General features: G+C 40.6%; 1 protein-coding gene and 1 long non-coding RNA gene across 8 annotated transcripts in view; one reads left to right on the forward strand and one right to left on the reverse strand.

Annotated features, from left to right (window-relative positions):
* MYLIP (myosin regulatory light chain interacting protein) overlaps window positions 1-16,963 on the forward strand; it is a 100,669-nt gene that overhangs the window by 24,332 nt on the left and 59,374 nt on the right. The window contains exons 10-14 of one of the 7 annotated variants that reach the window (XM_082415216.1): window positions 230-558; window positions 701-840; window positions 1,020-1,428; window positions 4,659-4,774; window positions 8,075-8,325. The exons of 1 other annotated variant lie outside the window; for it this stretch is intronic. The gene's annotated coding sequence lies outside the window, so the exon portion shown is untranslated. Of the gene's footprint in view, window positions 1-229; window positions 559-700; window positions 841-1,019; window positions 1,429-4,658; window positions 4,775-8,074; window positions 8,326-10,853; window positions 10,991-12,183; window positions 16,499-16,963 lie in introns of those variants that run through there. 5 more of the 7 variants (XM_082415219.1, XM_082415221.1, XM_082415218.1 and 2 more) reach the window with 5 other exon arrangements.
* Window positions 1-16,963, reverse strand: part of LOC309638869 — a 344,192-nt gene that overhangs the window by 16,168 nt on the left and 311,061 nt on the right. The window lies entirely within an intron of this gene.

Genomic DNA, 16,963 nt, shown 5'->3' on the forward strand with positions numbered 1-16,963 from the left:
ATGGTGCAACGGATGCTTTGGCGCTGAGAGAGCTCAGAATAAACCAGGAAGCCAATGTTTTTAAGATAGTTTTACCAAGCAGTGGAAGAAGAAGCCTACGTGGAGTTTGAGCACAGTCAGAATTTAAGACCAAATGCAGCCATTTTTGCCTTTCTCATTGCTTATCATATTTAGTGCCTTCTCACAGAAATCCTATAACATTGCAAATTACTTTTATTCATATTTGCAGAATCTCCTTGAAATGAGTTTGTTTAAAAACTGCAAGATGTTAAAGAGCCCTATGCCTTTTAAAAACAAAACTATGTCAAGACCACACCAATTACACAGATTTAACACACCTGCCAGATGCTTATGGAAAAAAATACACTTCAAGCAAAAGCTAAACATCTGTTGTTCATAAACTTGTGCTAATGCTAAGGGGAAGAAAAATCTCAAAAGCAAAAGCAAGCAAGCCTTCTATCAAGGAGCGATTCTTCTGGTTGAGAAGAAAACTCCTATACGCTTATGTGAAACAAAAAGATGATAATAGTTCTAAGACCAATAGTATTGCACATACATGTATGTATATACGTATATATGCAAATATATATGCTTACAATTTTTCATAAATGTTTAAAGAATGTGAAGAAGTCCCTGTGGATTGGGTGCATTTGCGGAAGGCTTTTTGAAGTAGATAAGTTGTTCTTCGCCTTGCATTCAGTACAGAATTTGGATTGGCGGGAAGGAAAACAAAGCATGAGGATGTGGAAGAGCCTGCAGGTGAGGGACAAAGGGTGATAAAATAGGAAGAAAGTAGAACCAAGTCATAAAGAGACTTCTGGAATAAAGATCCTAAGTTTGGTGAGTGTGTGAAAGATACAGTAAGATCTTTCTTCATCTGTGGTTCATTCAGTTTGTATCATTAACTTGGACATTGATTTATTAACTCAGCAAATATATATTAAGCACCTGGTATATATCAGGCTCTCTGTTAGGGCTAGAGCAGCTGTAGTTCTCATCCGGGCTGATTTTCTCCCCAGGAGGCACTGGGCAGTGTCTGAAGATGGTCCTTTATCATCACACCGAGGATGGTGTGCTACTGGCATTGAGTGGGTAGAGACCAGAGATGATGCTAAACGTCCTACCGTGCACAGGACAGCCCTCACACCAAGACATTTTCTGGCCCAAAATGTCAATATTGCTGCTGTTGAGAAACACTGGGCTGGAGGGTTCAGATATCCCAGGTGAAGTCCTCGCCCTTCAGGATCACAGGGGGAACTGACACTGTAAACGAAGAATTCCGGTGCACCGTGCTCCATAACGAAGCAGGTACCAGGTACTATGGAAGAGCAGAATAAGGTGCCACTAACTTTGCTTGGGGTTGAAAAGATTTCCAGAAGAAAGTCACATTGCAGATGACTCTTAAAAGATGAGTTGAAACTTGCCCAGGTAGGAAATGTGGGCGGAAGGAGAGTGTTCAAACATGCAGCATATTTGGGACCAGTGGGCAGTTTGGCGTAACTGGAATAAAGGGTGTATGGCTGGAGGTGATGGTGAGAGATGCGGCTGGGAAGTTAGGTTGGGACTACATCCAGGAGGGTGCTGTGGCCCCTATTCATCTCTATCCCAGCCACACTCGAGAAGAAGGACAATGTCCACCAAGGCAACCTCGAAGTAGCTGGGTTCTGCTGTTCTGTTTATGGCACTCTTGTCTGTAGATTTCATTTCCTCATCTGGGCTCCGGGAAGCATGTGTCCTCTGTGTTTTGAGTAAAGGTAATAGCGAAATAAAACCCTTGCTGATAATTTGTCCTAAAGATAGAAGCTGTCAGATAATCATTCAGAATTTAAAAGCTCATGTCAGTATCCCTTCAGATGAAGAAAACGGTAGGATAAAAATATAGCGGGGCTTATTAGTAACATCTTACCCATTTTTTCCCTAAATGGTTAGAACATACTGCCTTTCTCTGCTCTTTACATCAACGTTTCTGTTATTAAAGCTGTCTATTTTTCAGTTCTAAATCCTGGGAGGATTTTCCCCATGAATTTAACATGACTGAGGAAACTTGCTCCAGGGTAGAACTTTGCTGCAAATTATCTAACTGAAACTAGGCTGCTTAATAAAGAGACTAAAAATGAATCACAGCCTTTTTGTAGCTTCAAATGGGGAGTTGCCTTTCTCCTTCACCCCCAATTTCATGATTATTCATAACAGAAAGAGGCCAGCTTTATACAATGATTTCATGGAACAAATGTCCTTTGTGTTCAAAACTGGAGGCTGCCGCTGATATGGGCCCGGAGAGTGTATGTGGAGAGAGTTAGGGGGTACTACCTAGTACTCCTACTTAGGGGAGCTACCATTTCTAAGCTTCTTCAAAGGCCACCTCTGCCCGTGCCACACGATGCTTATCACTGGGGGCCGTGCATGACACTCCTAGGGTCAGGCAGTGCCTTCTAAATGGCACTCAGGTTACCTGTTCAAGCCCAAGTCTGCATGTGTATAACCATGACTTTACTGGGTTTTAGATATTATGTAAGTTCTACCAAGAGCAAGTGTATACAAATAACGGGTTATACTGGAAGAGGAAACTTAAAGCAGAATTACAAATCTTTCTCAGTGCCCCCTCTTCTGCTTTGTGACTCTTTGCAGGGGAGAGTGTAAGGGGTACCCTACACTCTAGTCTGTGGGAGCCATGAGCCCCGCCCTCATTTCAATAATTGATTCTGGTAAAGCTTTTCCTCCTTCATAGCATCCTGATGTTTGAAAGTTCTTTTTCCTTTGGAGAAGCCACCAAGCTTCCCCTCTCCCCTCTGGTATTTAACCTAAATTTATGCACAGTACTACTTAATACTCTTTGGTAGGGTCCCTTAGCATGGATGTTAACAGAGGTCCAGCACCAGAGGCTAGACCATTCTAACGACTTTACGGGAATCAACTCGTTTCATCCTCACAATGTGCCTGTGATGTAGGTACTCTTTTTGGCCTCATTTATAGATGAAAACTTGAGGCACAGAAAGATGAAGTGACTTCTAAAGGTCACGGAGCTAGAAAGACGGAGAGCCAGCAGTCAAGTTGTGATGTGATTCATAATAAAAATATATATTTGGTCTTTGTCACCATTTCTGGCACAGAACTCCTAAAACCCTTGGCACTTCCTTAGTGATGAGAGCAATAAATATGTCTTTGGTTATGTTAATGAGGTAACTTTTGGACCTCACCTTGCCAGGGTCCCCAACCATGAGATTAGAGGGTCAGAACTCTGAGTCCCATTCCCCCAGCCTCTGGGAAGGGGAGAGAGTCTGGAGCTTGAATCAATCACCAATAGCCAGTGAATTAATCAATCATGCTTATGTAATGAAGCCTCCATAAAACCCAGAAGGAGAGGGTTCAGAGAGCTTCTGGTTGGTGAACATGTGGAGACTTGGGGTGCCTAGAGAGGGCATGGAAGCTCGGTGCCCTTTCCCACACACCTTGCCCTAAGCATCTCTTCTATCTGGCTGCTCCTGGGATATATATATATTTTTATAATGAACCGGTGATCTAGTAAGTGAATTGTCTCTCAGAGTTCTGTGAGCCGCTCTAGCAAATTAATCAAACCTGAGGAGGGGGCTGTGGGAGCCTCTGGTTTATAGCCAATCAGAAGCACAGGTGACAACCTGGGCTTTCGATTTACCTCAGAAGTTGGGGAGAGCAGTCTTGCGGGACTGAACCCTTACCCCGTGGAATCTGATGCTGTCTCCACTTAGATGGTGTTAGAACTGAGTTGAATTCTCGACACCCTGCTGATATCTGAGAATTGCTTGGTGTAGTGTAGGACGCCCCCATCCCTGACACCCACACTGGGATTAATTCACAGATGCAGGCCAGTGGGGTTCTGAAGCCCCATCCAACATGGCGGCAAAGTCACACAGGGCCTCAGAGGGTCTCACCCAGAACGTCTGAAGGGACTTAATGGCAAATAAATGGTTTTGCTTCTTTGTTTTTTGTTTGTTTTAATGAGCATGACAGCCCAAATTTTCTCCACCCCCTTGAGATTGAGGGTAAGCTGTTGATTGCAAGAATCCTAACTATTCGTGGTTCTTATACTTCTGCTTTGAAACAGCCCAGTTCCACCGCATGAAGCAATTTTTTAAATCATCATGTGTTTTCTAGGGGGAAAAAAAGAACCTTCAACAAACAGAAGGTATACAGGTAGATTAGGGGATGGGATTAGCAGTCTGGGATGTCCAGCACTGTGTTTTTGACCAACTGAAAGGATTGTTGAAAACAACTGAAGGACTTAACATCTTGGCTAGCTTGTGCACTTTCAAAGTATCATTGTTAATACCCATTTCTTCACCAGCCCAACTCAGCTGGCTTCATGTTACCACCAGTAATCCCTGAGGAAAGAACAAGAGCCTGGGCTGGTTAGGCCTTCGAGTTGGAGGGGAGAATGTGTGTGCACTGCATCCTCTTTCTGTAACCAGCACGGTGGACGCTTGGAGGGCAGCCCCCGTTCCAGGCCCACACCCACCAGGAAAAAGGCCAGCATATTAGAGCCAACTCCACAAAGCATTCTTGAGAAATGGATACTTCGCTCAAGACATTGAGGAAAGATGGGAAAGGACCCACATTATATACACAGTGTGGCAAAAATGTCTAAAACCCCCCATGCAAGCATCTCTGTTCTTCCTTTCCAGACACTGTAAGCAGCGACAAAGAGAGGAAACAAGAAAATGAGCCTAATAAATATAAGGAAGGAAAATACGGAGGAAGAAAGAACAAAGGAATGGAAAATATTTTTCTTTAAACTCAGGTGAACCAAATATCTTTGTTGGCTGAGTTAGCAAAGGAGAGTCAGCTGGGGGGGGGGGTGATAGTGAAATAAACTCATGAAATGAAAGCATTTGTTCCTTCTCTTTAGGGCTGTTTATTACTTATGAACCATGAGGGTAAAGTGCAATGTCAGGAGAGTGAAGATGGTAGAATTCATTCCTTACTGTATGTCTCTGACCATCAACAGTTATCCCTCAGTATCCACAGGATTTGGCTCCAGGACCCTTCACAGATTCCAAAATCTGCAGATGCTCACGTTCCTTATATAAAATGGTGTGGTATTTGCATATAACCTAAGCGTGTCCTCCCATATACTTTAAATCATCTCTAGATTACTTGTAATACCTAATACAATGTAGCTGCCATGTAAATAGTTGTCAACATGCAACAAATTTCAGTTTTGCTTTTTGGAGCTTTTTGGAATTTTGTTTTTTCAAATATTTTTGATTCACGGTTGAATATTAGAATATGGAACCCACAGATACAGAGAGCTGACTGTATATGCAGTTTGTCAAGAGACGATGCAAGCCACATCTGTTAATGGAAGCCTTTACTGAGGCTTGGTGCAAGAAATCATTGGGTTATCAGTAGATCTCAGCTTTTCAGCTCACAAGTTGCTCAACTATACTGTAAAAGGAAGAAACTGAATCTGTCAGGGCCTCAGTTTACTGCCCTTGAACTTGAATATCAGTGGCTTAGGAATGAAGGAAAGATCATATTTGAATGTAAATGTCTAGCTTGTTATCCTGAATCATCTGCGTCATAAGATAATGCCCCTGTTTTTTAAGGAAAACCAAAGACTGCTTATCTCAATGCTACTGGATGTCAGTGACCAGGGCCGGCACCACCTCGGGTATCTCCTGCACCTGGACAAGGCATCCAACTGACATATTGCTGTTTGACACATTGCTGCCTATAAACACATCTGCTCAGGGCACTTGCCACTGCCAGCAGAGCTCAACCCATACTCCTTGAAAGTCAAAACCCTTCATCACTTAGCCTCTACATACCTTTCTAGACTGGGTTCTTGTTCCACCTGTTACCCCACCAGTGCCGAGACTGGAGTAAACTATTCAGCTCTTCTGAATGTGGTTTGCATCCCCTCTCTTCGCACTCCTGGACCTTTGCTGAAATGTTTCCTAATGCCTGGAGAGCTTTTTTTTCTTGCCTATTTGCATCATGGCTGTATTCACCTGACCTAAACTTTCTTCAGGCTCCAGCTTAAATCTCCTCACTTGCACAAATTCTTCCACAAATCTTCCCTCCTCTGTCAAAATGAATTTCTTCTTCCATTATAACTGAGAGCACTGTGCACCAACACATAGCATCAGAGGGTTTTTGTTTGCATTTTAATGCATATGCCTGGATTACAATAGTTCCTCCTTTGTACTTACCGTTATCTAGCATACTATATATTTACTTATTTATTTCTTTATTGTCTGTCTGCATAAAGTACAGGGACTTTGTCTACTTTGTTTATTGCTGTATCCCCATCGCCTGAACAGTGCTTAACAGATAGTAGGTACTCAATAAACATTTTTTAAATTAATAAGTGAGTGACTCATGGGAGCCTAGAAATCCCAGATTGCCCTCATCTTTCCATCACCTCAGAGTGCCTGGCAAAGTGCTTTGCACATGATTCTCGAATCCAACTGGATTCAAGAGCCAGCCACCGGGATCTGGCTATGTATATCTCCTCTGCTTTGAAGAGGAGATGTGGATTTAACTGCAATTATACAGCTATAGTGCTGTGAGGCAGGCAGGCATGATGGAGGATGAGACTCTTACAGGAAAATTCTAGGTTAATGGGCAACCCTAATTGCTAAATCTAATTAGGAAATCAGTTAAATTAAGAATCCTTCATGTAAGAGAACGCAGTAAAAAGCCGTTGGGCAAAATTTTTCATTTCTCATTCACTTCAATCAGCTTCCTTAGAGAAGGCAGCAAGACAGCAGGACTTCAGCAAGAGTATTTTATTGGCCCAAAAGCTAAGCTCTCATGACTACAGAAACCAAGAGGAAAGGACAACCTGGTGTTTGGCTACTAGATTCTTCTTTGGCATGTGCTCGAGAGAAAGCTGCCATGTCTTCTAAGATTGAAAGGATTATCACTGCGAAAGCTCAGGCTCTCATGCTTGAGTCTTTGCCAGCATGCTTCCAATTTGGAGAGCTAATCCCCCTAATTGGGTACAATCAGACCCATCTCCACTGAAGCCAGCAACACAGAAGCCCCATGCAATTCACCTCTATTGCTGAAACAGTTACTTGTCTTCAGTTATTTGCTCTGAAAAGATAAATCTTTTTTCCCCTTAATATTTGCAAGTTTAAAGTGTTTCCATCCTCATCTTCTGCAGCACCTTAAGAATCACAGGGTCCATTCCTTTTTTCTGAGAAATCCAACAAAATATATTAAAAATGAAGAGATACAATAATATGAATATAAGGATTACCAACATCAATTCCAACAGAATTATTTTATGTAAATACATGTAGTCAGAGCTTGTACTCAGAAGCAGAGTGGTAACCTTAGTATCAGCTCCATCAAGATTCTAGCTAAGCTCTGTCACAAACAGTGCAAATTAGGGCAAGCAATAACTCTGATTTCCTCATCTATAAAGTAGGGATAAAAATAATACCTATTCACAGTTATTTTGCAAAGGTTAAATGAGATAACACTCATATAGCACTTAGCACTGCACCTGGAATATAGTAACCACTCCATAAGTGATGAATGAATAAATTAATAAACTGCCAGGTATCCTTCAAACCACTGATCCAGACCTGCTACATTTCTGAGACAACAGGACTTATTCTCATGCCCCAAACAAGTGGGTCCCAAGGCTACTGTTTACAGCTGTTCTGGTTGTAACCTAAGGGGCACCATTCACAGTTCATACCCCAAGGATTTGTATATTGACTATTACAAGTTTACTGCATATTACAATGCTTTTCTAATAGATGGAAAAGTATCAAGAGGAAGGGGAGACTTTTTCTACTTTGCACAAAGGCACTGTACGGGCAAGTCCTGGCCCTGGGCAGTAAAGACAAGCATTGGCGCCAGCTCCCTGCATGAAAGCAAGCCGGGTTAGATGACTGGTTTTAGCCACAGTTGGGCTCATTCACGGGACTCTAAACACTATAAGTATTGTTGAATGGGGCTGAAAAGCTGCTCTCACTGGACAGTCATTTGGTTTGTAAATGTTAGCTACTGTGTTTGCTGTCCTTACTATAATCATTATTTCATTTTACTGTATTATTTATTATGTTCGAATTCATCACAGAGGCCATGCTTGTCTCTGTGACGAGACAATAGTTTGTCAGCATCATCTACCTGCCATAATGAAGATCAAAAGGCAAACCAAGTTAGCATCATGCCCTCCTGAAGCCAGCCATCCCTCCCTGGAATTAGGCCCTCTGCAGAGCCAGCCTCCCTCTTTGGACTGAAAACAGGTCCTGAATCTGGACAGAGGACCTGAACTACCCCAGCTGGCTAACTGGGGGATGACAAGAAGGATGGGCAAAATAAAACAAGGTTTGTGAGTTCTGGAAAGCAAAGTTAACCATCATGACAACCACAGGGCAGCAATCAGAGATGGCCTTTTGAGTGGCTACCTGAACAAGGTGTCCTGGGAACCAGAAACAGTCACAAGGACAGGCTGTAGCTCCAGCATAGGAGTCTCTCCCTTCTTCAAGCCCCTATAACACACTATTTGTACCTCCCTATATCAGACTTATACATTGCCTGGTCATCTTCCTGGAAGTGTGTTCATAAAGGGCAAAGGATGTAAGAACCATGACTCCTCTCTTTCTTGCTTGTTTATACCGCAATAGCAAGTCCATGCTGGTTGATCCACCCACTTTCGTAATACACTTCTCTATATCTTAATTATCGTGGTGGTGGTTACACAACTCTATGCATTTCTGAAAACCCACAGAACTGTACACAACAAAAGAGTGACTATTATTGTGTGTAAATGAGAGGTGATGGCAGACACCATTGTTGCCTACCCAATAGCCTTTCTCCCGTACCCTGCCTGCCAATTCCTCTTGTCATTGGTTGGTTTAAGAATGGCCTTTGAAAATGAAAACGCAATGTCAGAGACATTTGCATCTCCACATTCATTGCAGCGTTATTTACGATAGCTAAGACATGGAAACAACCTAAGTGTCCATCAGCAGATGAATGGATAAAGAAAATGTGAGATATATATGATAGAATAGTGTTAAGCCATAAAAAAGAAACAAATCCTGCTATTTGTGACAATGTGGATGGACCTTGAGGGCAATATGCGAAGTGAAATAAACCAGATAGAGAAAGAAAAATACTGCGACATTTGACATAATTCTTACCAATCAAAGATGTGAAGGTGTGGAAGCTTCTGCTTGAGTTCTGTTCTTTCTTTAAAAAGGGGTTTTAGGGGGGCTCATGTGCCCTCTTCTTTTGTGGCTTTCGGTGTTGTGTGAGGATGTAATGCCTGGAGCTGCTACTGCAATCTTGTGAAGATGAGGAGAGCTAGCACACATGCAAAGTATGGCAGATCAGACAGGTCATCCTGACAACATTGAGCAGCTGAATTCACTGATCCTGGAGACCCAGCCCACCCTAGCCCACTCCTACTACCTCCTGACTTAACTGCTATGGGAGGTAATACATTTTTTCTTATTATTAAAGCTGCTTTATTTGCTTTTCCTATTACCTACAGCCAGAAACATTGTGATTAATACACTGGTGCCATGCTGTTAGAAATGGGTCAGGAGTCCTCCTGTAGAGCTGTATCCAAGAACAAACACACGGCAGATGTCTGTTATGCCATCGCCAAGATACACTGTTTGTTTTGTTGCGGCATTGTCTCTTGATTACCAGTTGGCTTTTGCTACCTATGGAGCCACTTGTACCTAATTCAACCAATAACATACTATAGAAACTTAAGACAACAGCACCTTTAAGGCTGTCAGAATTTGTCTTGGTTTCCATGATGATCCATTTCCTTTTCCTCCTCTCTTTCTGGGTTCTTTCCTGCTGGATGAATACTCCATTTTCAGCCCCTCACATGTACAGTCTCTTACTGAGACTTTCCAATGGGGCTTTCTGATGACTTCTTTGTTGTCTTCATCTGTCTAAAGCTTCATCTTTCTTTAGCATTTATTTTCATCTGAAAACTCTATAGGGACTTCCCTGGCAGCACAGTGGTTAAGAATCTGCCTGCCAATGCAGGAGACACGGGTTCAAGCCCTGGTCCAGGAAGATCCCACATGCCGCAGAGCGACTAACCCCATGCGCCACAACTACTGAGCCTGCGCTCTAGAGCCCACGAGCCACAACTACTGAGCCCACGTGCCACAACTACTGAAGCCCGCACGCCTACAGCCCATGCTCCGCAACAAGAGAAGCCACTGCAATGAGAAGCCTGCGCACCACAACAAAGAGTAGCCCCCGCTCACCGCAGCTAGAGAAAAGCCCGCATGCAGCAACGAAGATCCAGCACAGCCAAAAATAGATAAATAAATTTAAAAAAAATTTTTTTAAACTCTATATTCTTCCTTTCCTTCTTTTCTTGACTTTACATAAAATCAAGGTGGTCCACTGAAAGTTATGTTTAAGAATTAATGTGAAGAAAACAATCTTTAAATCCTTTTTGCCTTTTTTAAAACCGCTTTATTCATCACCTTATTGTTTTATTTTTGTTTTTTATATTTTTCCCTGATTGAAAATGTTTATCATCCAGGTCATTGGAAGCCTCTTTAGTCCTATTGAACTCTCTTTCAGATTCGACATCTTTGTCCTTTATTAACTCAGATTTGATGATCTCCTTATTAATCCAACTGAAAGGGCCCCTCCCCTATCCTTTCTGCTCCACAACTGCAAGAAAAAAAAATTATCCGCCACCGGCATCTTGCAGGCAGTGTGCCAAGCAAGCAATACATCAGGCAGCCAACATTTTTCATCAGAACTCAACCTATTTCATATATCTTTCCCTAAAGTGCCTAGCGTAGTCATTTGTTGAGTAGATGCTCAATAACTTAAATTTTTTTGAATAAAATTAAATTGAATGTTTATAGTCAGTACTAGATGACAAGCAGCACACAAATTTTGGCTACTTTGGAACCAATGGAAAAGGACCTCAATGCTGGCAGCATCTTGAGATCCCAGTACAATTCACGCAACTCGGGACCATCAAGAGCTGAATATTTATGATGTGAGTTATCTACTTCTAGTCCATTGCTTCACCTTCTGCTTGCTGACACCTCTTGTTCTAATATCTAAAATATCATTATAAAATATCTCGTGTGTATAAATTAGTTAATTAGTTAAATGCCAGGAGTTTGACCCTAAGAGTAAAGGTTTGGGAATGTTAGGGGAATTGCAGTATCCAGGATCTTAGCCTTCATGAGGAAGGAGGCAGGATGGAATTTGTATGAAGATTCTCAAAATGTCCACTCAGTTTATTATTATTTTTGATTGCAGTATGATATCATACAGGCTTTCATATCTTATTTTTGCTCCTTCTATCACAAGTCCTTGGTTCTCACCTCTGGTGGCAGCCAGATTTCATTTCATTTATTCATTCATTCACTTCAACAGTTACTTATTGTGCATCACCTGGGGGCCCAAGCACACTTCTGGGTGCTGAGTATGTATAACAGGGAACAAAACAGACAGAACTCCTGCCCTCCTGGAGCTTACATTCTAGTGTGAGAGACCCTGGAATGTAATAAATCCATAAACTCAGGAAGAGCTTAGTTCTTTTTAGAAAAATAAAGCTGAGTAAGGAACTGTTGAGGGATGGCCTCTCTGAAGAGGTGCTGTTTGCACTAAGGCCTGATTTTAAGAGACTTCTTATTTTTGAACATTCTTTACCTATTTCCTTCTTTTGTCTCTATTAGAGGTATCTTGCAGCAAGGAATAGAAAGACTGAAGTCTAGTGATGTGATGTTGGGAAAGTCCCTTTACTTCCCTGGTCCCACTTTCCATGATAGCAAAATAAGGAGGCTGGATCACCCAGAGGCTCTTTGCAGTTCTGAAATAATAACATTTTGTGTTAATAACACTTTATTCCTACAGAACACACACAAGAAATCCCTCTACTCACCATTTGACTTTCCTAACAGTTAACATCTTTTTTTTCAATATCAGGAATCTAAGTGGTCAACACTCTTTTAATGTTTGTCTATGGGATCACTTTGTTTTGTAAATTGTGTAAAGAGAAGTTGGTACAATCCTAGCATTTTCATGAAATAGGAAACATGATTCAGACATGTTGGTAAGATACACAATACTGGCGACATGTCTTCCATTGGGGTTTAGATTGTCAACAAATTAAACCAGAGAGATGTCTAAAGGGGTTCTGATCTTGTCTATTTCCGCTTGCTCTCTCCTTTTTTTTTTAAGGGATGAAAAGTTCAGAAAACTCAGGTGAGAAATAAGTAAAGAAATAAATATTGAAATCTCTTAAGGCAGCTGTATCTGACCAGGAAAAACAACCACTAAAATGTTTGTCAGCTCAAGGGGGAAGGAGGTAAGAGTGTTGATATTTACAGACCTCTGGTGCTCATTTTACCTCGGGGAACTTTATGGACATAAGATGCCAGCCCTCTCAACAGTCAGGGCTGCCTGGTTAAAAGTCAGGTCTCATTATCTCCTGGTTAACAATTCACATTTTGAAACGGAAGACCTAGACTCAAATGTAATCCTGTCTTCAGGCTTGAAGAGAAGTAAAGTGCTATTTTAATCTAATACATAAGTAAAAGCAGGAAAATCCTCTCCGGACAGTAGAAGATGTTCATGGTTCTATTGTACTTCCTGACTGTAAATGTGTGAAAGAAAATGTCAGGAGAAAATATTCCCCAAAGTAACCTTTTTAAATGTTAAACCACTGCATTTTGGAAACCGAGATAAAGAGCTTTGTACTCCCAGCTATTTCTCTGTTTCTTTTCCCTGAACTAAACCTCCTGTGTTAATAGTTTCTTTGGTGTGCTTTGTTTTGAAGAGATGTTTCATGTTGCTGCAGTGCCTTGTGTCAGTAATCAGAGGCGCACGGAGTCAAACTTGGCCTTTGGAAAACAACCCGGATAATGACTGCCTGTAGTTATATAAATGTTTAAATAACAACGGGTTTTTAATTTAATTTAATGTAGGTAAAACTGAGCACATCCTTACCCAATGCCTCTCCTTGTAAGTGGCTACCGTGTCCTGTGGGTAACCTTAGGATAGAACCTGGTAGCACAATCAGAAACATAGTAGGTGCTTTAAAAATATTTAAAAGATGAATGAATGAATGAATGAGTGAATGCTTAATAAATGTGCTTGGTCTGATCCTAAAACAACTTTTTCTTCCCTTTAGAAATTTGGCCTTTTAGTCATCACTTTTTAACATGTTAATTTCAAAAGTATATGAACATTGAAGAGTAATTGACAATATGCCTTGTTTAACACTGTCCCTCCTTCCCAAATAAATTCATGCGTTATGACTCTCCAGAGATGGATAGAACAAAACCAGCTGAGATGGGAATATCTGATGGCTTTTTTTCCCCCCACAAACTATCTTGTATTCAGAGCAAAGCCACAGTTTCAATGGCCTCAGGGGTCTGCACTCCAGGCTCGCTGCAGAATCTTCCCTTACTGACCCTAGACTTGTTTAGCAGAGCCTAAAGGCACCAACCTTCGGGGTAAATTACCCTCCTCCCCACCCCTCAGCATTCCCAAAGCTTCATCTCAAATTCTGTTTGTCAAAATGGGAAGTGTGCTTGGTCTTACCACCTGAAGCCAAAAGTTTTAACTATATTTGCTTTTCCTCCAGAAACACACTCTTCTGCAGTTTCCCAGATCTTACTTTGAAGTGCTCTCTGGAGTTAGCCAAACAAATAGGAAAAGTCTAAGTAAACTATGCAAGAACATCAGCCAGTGGATAATTGGGTGAACCTAGCAATGCTGGAACTTGCCTGACCCAGGAGAGAGGGCAGCGCTGAGAGTGTAGTTTTCAGGTCAAAGCCCCGGGGTGCTGACCACCATGGTGGGGAGGTGTGTGTAAAGGAGGGTGCCTTAGGCACCCACTCAGGGAGTAGAGGGAAATGCTTAACCCCTGAGGTATCTCTTCCTTGTGTTTATTTATTCATCGACAACTTGGAGGACCCGTTAGCATTCCTAGAGAAGCTGCAGAGTATGAGAAAGTATGCAGTGGAATGGGGGTGTGGGAGTGCCCCCTTCTCCCCAGACACCCTGTCCTTTTCTCTCCACTTCTCACTGATACAGAATGTCCAGGCACTAAATCTACTGGTGATCTCTGTGACCAGACACAAGCAGCTTCCCCAGAGGGCAATGTGATCTCAGTATTACACAGTCATGTTTTTTTTTTTTTTAAATAAACAGCTATTATTTAACTTATGGAAAAATCTTAACAAACAAAAGGAACAAAAAATAACAAGCAAACACCTATGCCCACCACCAGGAGCAAGCAGATGTGAATATTTTGCTTATTCACTTTAGTTCTTTTTTCTTTAAGAAATAAGATTTTATAGCACCCTCCCTCAAATTAAGTATCTCCACAGCTATTCTCATCATGGTTTCTTTTACAAATTGCTTTGATTTTAATTATGAGCAATTCAAAAGTGCAAAAAAAGAATAGGAAATGATGACTGACTATCGTTATACCCACCATCAAGATTATTTATTTTGCCTTATTTGTTTTAAATCTTGCTCTAACTTTCTATTCTAGAAACTTTCAGGCATATACAAAAGTAGGAAGAATAGTATAATGAGTCCATGTACCCATCAACAAGCTTCAACGATTATCAACTCATGGCCTTGTTTTATCTATAATATAGATATAGAGGATATAGATTCTATACGTCTAGTCACTTCTACCCATCACATTAGTTATCTATGAATATTTCAGTATATGTCTCTTAAAGATAACTTAAAAAACATATCTGTAATGCCATTATCATACTTGAATATAATAATTTACTAATATTAGCCAATATCCAGTCAGTGTTCAAATTTTCAAATGTCTTATAAAAATTTTTTATAGTTTTTATGCTTGAATCAGGATTCAGATAAGGTGTACCCATTGCCATTGATTTGATACAACTTTTAAATCTCTTTTAATCTTTAAGTGTGTCCTCTTCTTTATTCTCTCCCCCAATCCCTGTCCCTTGTAATTTACTTACTAAGAAACTAGGTCTTCATTTTTCCTGTAGAATTTTGTACAATGTGGATTTTTCACCCCCGTTGTGTTGTTTAACATGTTCTTGTGTCTTCCGTATTTCCTGGAAATTGGTTATTGGGTCTAGAGGCTGCTTCAGATTCTGGTTATTTCTGCAGGGCTAGATGACTTCATGGGGGGCAGAGGTGCTCTTCCAACAGGAAGCAGATAAAGTCCGGTTGTCTCTTTCTGTGATATAAGCAGCCTTGCTGCTCAACGCCTAGATTCGTTCACTCATCGGGTGTTGCAAGTTGATTCATTTCAATTCTATCATTCCTTCATACTTATAGCAAGAATATTTCTATGAAGAGAAAATTCCCTGTATCTCCTATTTGACTATCAATTGCATGGTTCCTTGGGAATGGCTGGATTAATGCTTAACCAGTTTACAAAATAAGATATTTGTTTTCTAGAATCTTCCAGTGATGATCAATTAGGTTATTGTTTGTTTGTTATTATTATAAACTTACAGATTTAACATATTTGATGTGTTTCAACCCAGTGCTGTTGTTTCTCGTTTTGATGGTTAAATTGTCCCATCTTTGGCCAGTGGGAGCCTCTTTAATTGGCTCCTGAATCATTTGATGTGACTCTTTGATACCTTCCTTGCTATCTGGTATGACAAGATGTTTCTGGCTTCTCTGATACATTTCCTGCCCCATACCAACAATCAGTGCACTCTAGGAGATGCTATTAGAAACATTAATCTGGGCTCTAAGGCTGCTCATTGGTAGTAGGTAGTCATTATTTCTAGGCTATTTTGGTAAACAAAGTTGGAATATATATACTTTTCTTAAGATGAAATATATCATGAGTTTATGCTGATAATTCCAATTCAGATTCTGGTCTAACCTCTTTGATCTTCATCTGGACCTCCTTTTTCCCACATGGAGAATCTTGAATCTCAAAACAACAGAAAGGCTAGAATTCAAAATAACAAAATTACTCATTTGCTGTCTCCCACAAAACACGCCCAACAGTTTCAGAATAATAATATCAAACCTGTCCCTAACAATGGGATTCTTGAACACAGTTTAAGAGAGTTTTGTCTGTGTGTTTTGGAAGATCTTATATTTTCTTAGAGTGTCTTCTGTCAAGGACATATTGTCAAACTCTTGTGTGTTAAATCACTTAGAATAATTTTCACTGTGTGATTTTTGCCACCTGAATATATATTCAGGTTCATTGCTTTTATTTTTAATTCTTAGATTTTATTACTTTCAATTTAAAATTGTTCAGTTAATTCCAGGTTTTGTAATTAGGTGTAAAATATTTACATGGTTCCAAAGTCAAACAAACAAGACAGTGTTTATTCAGAGAAATCTAGCTTCTATACCTTTACCCTTCCCTAATAAAATTGCCATTTCTTAATGTTTAGCCTTCCATTGCTTGTTTTTAAATAAAAGCAGAATATATATATGTGTGCATGTGTGTATGTGTGTGTGTGTCCCATTTCTTAGCTAAACAGTGTCATGCCGTACATATTCTTCGCTACTTGTTTTTTTTCTTTTTCAGTCTACAAATGTATCCTGGAAGTCACACCATACTGGCACAGAGAGATGTTTCTTAGTACTTTTTCAGCTGCATAGTACCCCATTATGTGGGTGTACCTTAGTTTATTTAACTAGTTTCCTAATGATCAACATTTGTTTCCAGTCTTTAGCTATTTAAAGTAGTCCAGTTATGACAAGCCTTGTACATATGTCTTTTTATGTTTTCCCAGGAATCTTTGGTGGGAGTCTCTGAGGTTGCTGGGTCAAAGAGTAAATGCACATGTAATTTTGTTAGATATTGCCAAATTCCCCTCTCTAAGGGTTGTACCATTTTGCATCCCCACCAGCAGTGTATAAAGAAGCTCGTACAATATAGCTTTACCCACAGCTTTACCGATATAGTACCTTGTCAAACTTTTAGATTTTTGTTAATCTTTTAGAGAGAAATGGATCCCAGTGGAGTTTTGATGTGCAT

This window comes from Balaenoptera physalus (genome assembly GCF_965194825.1).
Source record: "Balaenoptera physalus genome assembly, chromosome: 11".
In the NCBI taxonomy this organism is placed as follows: domain Eukaryota; kingdom Metazoa; phylum Chordata; class Mammalia; order Artiodactyla; family Balaenopteridae; genus Balaenoptera; species Balaenoptera physalus.